Consider the following 7,500-nt stretch of genomic DNA (forward strand, 5'->3'; position numbering starts at 1 on the left):
GGGTTTCCAATCTCTCCAAAAGAATGTGGTCATCAATGGTATCAGAAGCAGCACTAAGGTCTAGGAGCACGAGGACAGATGCAGAGCCTCAGTCTGATGCCATTAAAATGTAATTTACCACCTTCACAAGTGCAGTCTCAGTGCTATGATGGGGTCTAAAACCAGACTGAAACGTTTCGTATACATTGTTTGTCTTCAGGAAGGCAGTGAGTTGCTGCGCAACAGCCTTTTCTAACATTTTTGAGAGGAATGAGAGATTCGAATTAGGCCGATCGTTTTTTTAATATTCTGGGTCAAGGTTTGGCTTTTTCAAGAGAGGCTTTATTACTGCCACTTTTAGTGAGTTTGGTACACATCCGGTGGATAGAGAGCCGTTTATTATGTTCAACATAGGAGGACCAAGCACAGGAAGCAGCTCTTTCAGTAGTTTAGTTGGAATAGTATGCAGCTTGAAGGTTTAGAGGCCATGATTATTTTCATCATTGTGTCAAGAGATATAGTACTAAAACACTTGAGTGTCTCTCTTGATCCTAGGTCCTGGCAGAGTTGTGCAGAGTTGTGCGGACAACCGAGCTTTGAAGGAATATGCAGATTTAAAGAGGAGTCCGTAATTTGCTTTCTAATAATCATGATCTTTTCCTCAGAGGTTCCTGAATGTAATACTGCTGAAGTGAAAGCCATCCTCACTTGGGGAATGCTGCTTTTTAGTTAGCTTTGCGACAGTATCAAAAATAATTTTTGGATTGTTCTTATTTTCCTCAATTAAGTTGGAAAAATAGGATGATCGAGCAGCAGTAAGGGCTCTTCGGTACTGCACGGTACTGTCTTTCCAAGCTAGTCGGAAGACTTCCAGTTTGGTGGAGCAGCAGTAAGGGCTCTTCGATACTGCACGGTACTGTCTTTCCAAGCCAGTCGGAAGACTTCCAGTTTGGTGTGGCGCCATTTCCATTCTCAATTTCTGGACGATTGCTTCAGAGCTCTGGTATTTTCTGTATACCAGGGAGCTAGTTTCTTACGAGAAATGTTTTTAGTTTTTAGGGGTGCAACTGCATCTAGGGTATTGCACAAGGTTAAATTGAGTTCCTCAGGAGGTTAATTGATTTTTGTCCTCTGAAGTCCTTGGGTAGACAGAGGGAGTCTGGAATCTTTGTGTTGTCTGTGAATTTATAGCATGGCTTTTGATGCTCCTTGGTTGGGGTCTGAGCAGATTATTTGTTGCGATTGCAAACGTAATAAAATGGTGGTCCGATAGTCCAGGATTATGAGGAAAAACATTAAGATCCACAACATTTATTCCACGGGACAAAACTAGGTCCAGAGTATGACTGTGGCAGTGAGTAGGTCCAGAGACATGTTGGACAAAACCCACTGAGTCGATGATGGCTCCGAAAGCCTTTTGGAGTGGGTCTGTGGACTTTTCCATGTGAATATTAAAGTCACCAAAAATTTGAATGTTATGTGCTATGACTACAAGGTCCGATAAGGAATTCAGGGAACTCGGTGAGGAACGCTGTATATGGCCCAGGAGGCCTGTAAACAGTAGCTATAAAAAGTGATTGAGTAGGCTGCATAGATTTCATGACTAGAAGTTCATTGAAATTTGCTATCGTAAATGTTAGCAACACCTCCGCCATTGCGGGATGCACGGGGGATATGGTCACTGGTGTAACCAGGAGGTGAGGCCTCATTTAACACAGTAAATTCATCAGGCTTAAGCCATGTTTCAGTCAGGCCAATCACATCAAGATTATGATCAGTGATTAGTTCATTGACTATAATTGCCTTTGAAGTAAGGGATCTAACATTAAGTAGCCCTATTTTGAGATGTGAGGTATCATGATCTCTTTCAATAATGACAGGAATGGAGGAGGTCTTTATCCTAGTGAGATTGCTAAGGCGAACACCGCCATGTTTAGTTTTGCCCAACCTAGGTCGAGGCACAGACACAGTCTCAATGGTGATAGCTGAGCTGACTACACTGACTGTGCTAGTGGCAGACTCCACTAAGCTGGCAGGCTGGCTAACAGCCTGCTGCCTGGCCTGAACCCTGTCTCATTGTGGAGCTAGAGGAGTTAGAGCCCTGTCTGTGTTGGTAGATAAGATGAGAGCACCCCTCCAGCTAGGATGGAGTCCGTCACTCCTCATCAGGTCAGGCTTGGTCCTGTTTGTGGGTGAGTCCCAGAAAGAGGGCCAATTATATACAAATTCTATATTTTGGGAGGGGCAGAAAACAGTTTTCAACCAGAGATTGAGTTGTGAGACTGCTGTAGAGCTCATCACTCCCCCTAACTGGGAGGGGGCCAGAGACAATTACTCGATGCCGACACATCTTTCTAGCTGATTTACACGCAGAAGCTATGTTGCGCTTGGTGATCTCTGACTGTTTCATCCTAACATCGTTAGTGCCGACGTGGATAACAATATCTCTATACTCTCTACACTCGCCAGTTTTAGCTTTAGCTCTAACCTCACTGGTTAGAGGTCAGAGGTCAGATTACACTGGTGGTATCATCCCTCTTCTCATCCCTCTCCTCACCACTCCCCCCCCCCCCCAATTCCCCAGTCTGTATCTCTACTGGTACCAGGGCTGACTGCCAGGACAGGCGGCACAGAGGAAGGAGAGGGAAGGAGAGGGGGAGGAATGAGGGGAGAGGGGAGTAGAGAGGAGCAGAGAGGGGAGGGGAGAGTGGAGAGGGGAACAGAGGAGAGGAGAGGAGAGGGGAAGTGAGGAGAGGAGAGGATCAGACAGTAACTACAGACCATTAGCTACTGTACAATACTGCTATTGTTCTCTCTCTCTCTCTCTCTCTCTCTCTCTCGTCAATTTCAATTCAAGGGGCTTTATTGGGAAACATATGTTAACATTGCCAAAGCAAGTGAAATAGATAATAAACACAAAGTGAAATAAACAATAAAAATTAACAGTAAACATTACACTCACAGAAGTTCCAAAAGAATAAAGACATTACAAATGTCATATTATGTATATATACAGGGTTGTAACGATGTACAAATGGTTGAAGTACACAAGGGAAAATAAATAAGCATAAATATGGGTTGTATTTACAATGGTGTTTGTTCTTCACTGGTTGCCCTTTTCTCGTGGCAACAGATCACAATTCTTGCTGCTGTGATGGAACACTGTGGAATTTCACCCAGTAGATATGGGAGTTTATCAAAATTGGGTTTGTTTTCTAATTCTTTGTGGGTCTGTTTAATCTGAGGGAAATATGTGTGTCTCTAATATGGTCATACATTGGGCAGGAGGTTAGGAAGTGCAGCTCAGTTTCCACATCATTCCACATCATCTTCTCTTGAGAGCCATGTCTGTCTACGGCGGCCTTTCTCAATAGCAAGGCTATGCTCACTGAGTCTGTTTAGGGCCAAAAAGCATTCTAGTTTGCTTTGTTTTAATGTTAATTATTTCCAATGTGTCAAGTAATTATCTTTTTGTTTTCTCATGATTTGGTTGGGTCTAATTGTGCTGCTGTCCTGGGGCTCTGTAGGGTGTGTTTGTGTTTGTGAACAGAGCCCCAGGACCAGCCTGTTTAGGGGACTCTTCCACAGGTTCATCTCTCTGTAGGTGATGGCTTTGTTATGGAAGGTTTGGGAATCGCTTCCTTTTAGGTGGTTGTAGAATTTAACGGCTCTTTTCTGGATTTTGATAATTAGTGGGTATCGGCCTAATTCTGCTCTGCATGCATTATTTGGTGTTCTACGTTGTACACGGGGGATATTTTTGCAGAATTCTGCATGCAATTTGTCTCAATTTGTGTTTGTCCCAATTTGTGAATTCTTGGTTGGTGAGCGGACCCCAGACCTCACAACCATAAAGGGCAATGGGCTCTATGACTAATTCAAGTATTTTTAGCCAGATCTTAATTGGTATGTTGAAATTTATGTTCCTTTTGATGGCATAGAATGCCCTTCTTGCCTTGTCTCTCAGATCGCTCACAGCTTTGTGGAAGTTACCTGTGGCGCTGATGTTTAGGCCAAGGTAGGCATAGCTTTTTGTGTGCTCTAGGGCAACGGTGTCTAGATGGAATTTGTATTTGTGGTCCTGGCGACTGGACCTTTTTTGGAACACCATTATTTTTTGTCTCACTGAGATTTACTGTCAGGGCACAGGTCTGACAGAATATGTGCAGAAGATCGAGGTGCTGCTCTAGGCCCTCCTTGGTTGAGGACAGAAGCACCAGATCATCAGCAAACAGCAGACACTTGACTTCAGATTCTAGTAAGGTGAAGCCGGATGCTGCAGACTGTTCTAGTGACCTCGCCAATTCGTATATGTTGAAGAGGGTGGGGCTTAAGCTGCATCCCTGTCTCACCCCACGACCCTGTGTGAAGAAATGTGTTTTTTTGCCAATTTTAACCGCACACTTGTTGTTTGTGTACATGGATTTTATAATGTCGTATGTTTTTCCCCCAACACCACTTTCCATCAATTTGTATAGCAGACCCTCATGCCAGATTGAGTCAAAGGATTTGTTTTTTAAATCAGCAAAGCATGACAAGATTTGGCCTTTGTTTTGGATTGTTTGTCAATTAGGGTGTGCAGGGTGAATACATGGTCTGTTGTACGGTTATTTGGTAAAAAGCCAATTTGACATTTGCTCAGTACATTGTTTTCACTGAGGAAATGTACGAGTCTGCTATTAATGATAATGCAGAGGATTTTCCCAAGGTTGCTGTTGACGCATATTCCACGGTAGTTATTGGGGTCAAATTTGTCTCCACTCTTGTGGATTGGGGTGATCAGTTCTTGGTTCCAAATATTGGGGGAGATGCCAGAGCCAAGGATGATGTTAAAGAGTTTTAGTATAGCCAATTGGTGTTTGTGGTCTGTATATTTTGATAATTTCATGTATAGTACCATCAACACCACAGGCCTTTTTTGGGTTGGAGGTTTTGTTTCTCTCGCTCTCTCTCTGTCTCTGTGTTCCGGAGCAGCTCATTGGTCTGCCTGATGTGTTCCAGAGCAGCTCATTGGTCAGTCTGATGTGTTCCAGAGCAGCTCATTGGTCAGTCTGATTGGTCAGTCTACAACATTGGTCAGTCTACAACATTGGTCTCATTGGTCAGTCTACAACAATCCCTTCACTCTGAAGAGCCTGACTACTGGCGTCTCCAAACCAACAACCCCTTCACCCTGAAGAGCCTGACTACTGGCGTCTCCAAACCAACAATCCCTTCACCCTGAAGAGCCTGACTACTGGCGTCTCCAAACCAACAACCCCTTCACCCTGAAGAGCCTGACTACTGGCCCCTCAAAACCAACAATCCCTTCACCCTGAAGAGCCTGACTACTGGCCCCTCCAAACCAACAATCCCTTATCCCTGAAGAGACTGACTACTGGCCCCTCCAAACCAACAATCCCTTCACCCTGAAGAGCCTGACTACTGGCCCCTCCAAACCAACAATCCCTTCACCCTGAAGAGGCTGACTACTGGCCCCTCCAATCCAACAATCCCTTCACCCTGAAGAGCCTGACTACTGGCCCCTCCAAACCAACAATCCCTTCACCCTGAAGAGCCTGACTACTGTCGTCTCCAAACCAGCAATCCCTTCACCCTGAAGAGCCTGACTACTGGCCCCTCCAAACCAACAATCCCTTCACACTGAAGAGCCTGACTACTGGCTGTCTCCAAACCAACAATCCCTTCACCCTGAAGAGCCTGACTACTGGCCCCTCCAAACCAATAATCCCTTCACCCTGAAAAGCCTGACTACTGACCCCTCCAATCCAACAATCCCTTCACCCTGAAGAGCCTGACTACTGGCCCCTCCAAACCAACAATCCCTTCACCCTGAAGCGCCTGACTACTGGCCCCTCCAAACCAACAATCCCTTCACCCTGAAGAGCCTGACTACTGGCCCCTCCAAACCAACAATCCCTTCACCCTGAAGAGCCTGACTACTGGCCCCTCCAAACCAACAATCCCTTCACCCTGAAGAGCCTGACTACTGGCCCCTCCAAACCAACAATCCCTTCACCCTGAAGAGCCTGACTACTGGCCCCTCCAAACCAACAATCCCTTCACCCTGAAGAGCCTGACTACTGGCCCCTCCAAACCAACAATCCCTTCACCCTGAAGAGCCTGACTACTGGCCCCTCCAAACCAACAACCCCTTCACCCTGAAGAGCCTGACTATGAAGAGCCTGACTACTGGCCCCTCCAAACCAACAATCCCTTCACCCTGAAGAGCCTGACTACTGGCCCCTCCAAACCAACAATCCCTTCACCCTGAAGAGCCTGACTACTGGCCCCTTCAAACCAACAATCCCTTCACCCTGAAGAGCCTGACTACTGGCCCCTCCAAACCAACAATCCCTTCACCCTGAAGAGGCTGACTACTGGCCCCTTCAAACCAACAATCCCTTCACCCTGAAGAGCCTGACTACTGGCCCCTCCAAACCAACAATCCCTTATCCCTGAAGAGACTGACTACTGGCCCCTCCAAACCAACAATCCCTTCACCCTGAAGAGCCTGACTACTGGCTGTCTCCAAACCAACAATCCCTTCACTCTGAAGAGGCTGACTACTGGCCCCTCCAAACCAACAATCCCTTCACCCTGAAGAGCCTGACTACTGGCCCCTCCAAACCAACAATCCCTTCACCCTGAAGAGCCTGACTACTGGCTGTCTCCAAACCAACAATCCCTTCACCCTGAAGAGGCTGACTACTGGCCCCTCCAATCCAACAATCCCTTCACCCTGAAGAGCCTGACTACTGGCCCCTCCAAACCAACAATCCCTTCACCCTGAAGAGCCTGACTACTGGCCCCTCCAAACCAACAATCCCTTCACCCTGAAGAGCCTGACTACTGGCTGTCTCCAAACCAACAATCCCTTCACCCTGAAGAGCCTGACTACTGGCCCCTCCAAACCAACAATCCCTTCACCCTGAAGAGCCTGACTACTGGCTGTCTCCAAACCAACAATCCCTTCACCCTGAAGAGCCTGACTACTGGCCCCTCCAAACCAACAATCCCTTCACCCTGAAGAGCCTGACTACTGGTCCCTCCAAACCAACAATCCCTTCACCCTGAAGAGCCTGACTACTGGCCCCTCCAAACCAACAATCCCTTCACCCTGAAGAGCCTGACTACTGGCCCCTCCAAACAAACAATCCCTTCACCCTGAAGAGGCTGACTACTGGCCCCTTCAAACCAACAATCCCTTCACCCTGAAGAGCCTGACTACTGGCCCCTCCAAACCAACAATCCCTTCACTCTGAAGAGCCTGACTATGAAGAGCCTGCCTACTGGCCCCTCCAAACCAACAATCCCTTCACCCTGAAGATCCTGACTACTGGCCCCTCCAAACCAACAATCCCTTCACCCTGAAGAGCCTGACTACTGGCGTTTCCAACAGGAGTCATCTGCGCTATCCAGTGGCCCGTGACCTAAACTATAAGTCGGGAAGACCAAACGCACACTGACAACATCGGATCACAGAACGCAAAAGCTCTCTTAGACTCCATGATGAGAACT

General features: G+C 46.9%; 1 protein-coding gene across 1 annotated transcript in view; it reads left to right on the forward strand.

Moving 5' to 3' along the window:
* Positions 1 to 7,500, forward strand: part of LOC139424112 (caskin-1-like) — a 120,634-nt gene that overhangs the window by 9,110 nt on the left and 104,024 nt on the right. The window lies entirely within an intron of this gene.

The sequence above is a fragment of the Oncorhynchus clarkii genome, chromosome 13 (assembly GCF_045791955.1).
Source record: "Oncorhynchus clarkii lewisi isolate Uvic-CL-2024 chromosome 13, UVic_Ocla_1.0, whole genome shotgun sequence".
Taxonomy (NCBI): domain Eukaryota; kingdom Metazoa; phylum Chordata; class Actinopteri; order Salmoniformes; family Salmonidae; genus Oncorhynchus; species Oncorhynchus clarkii.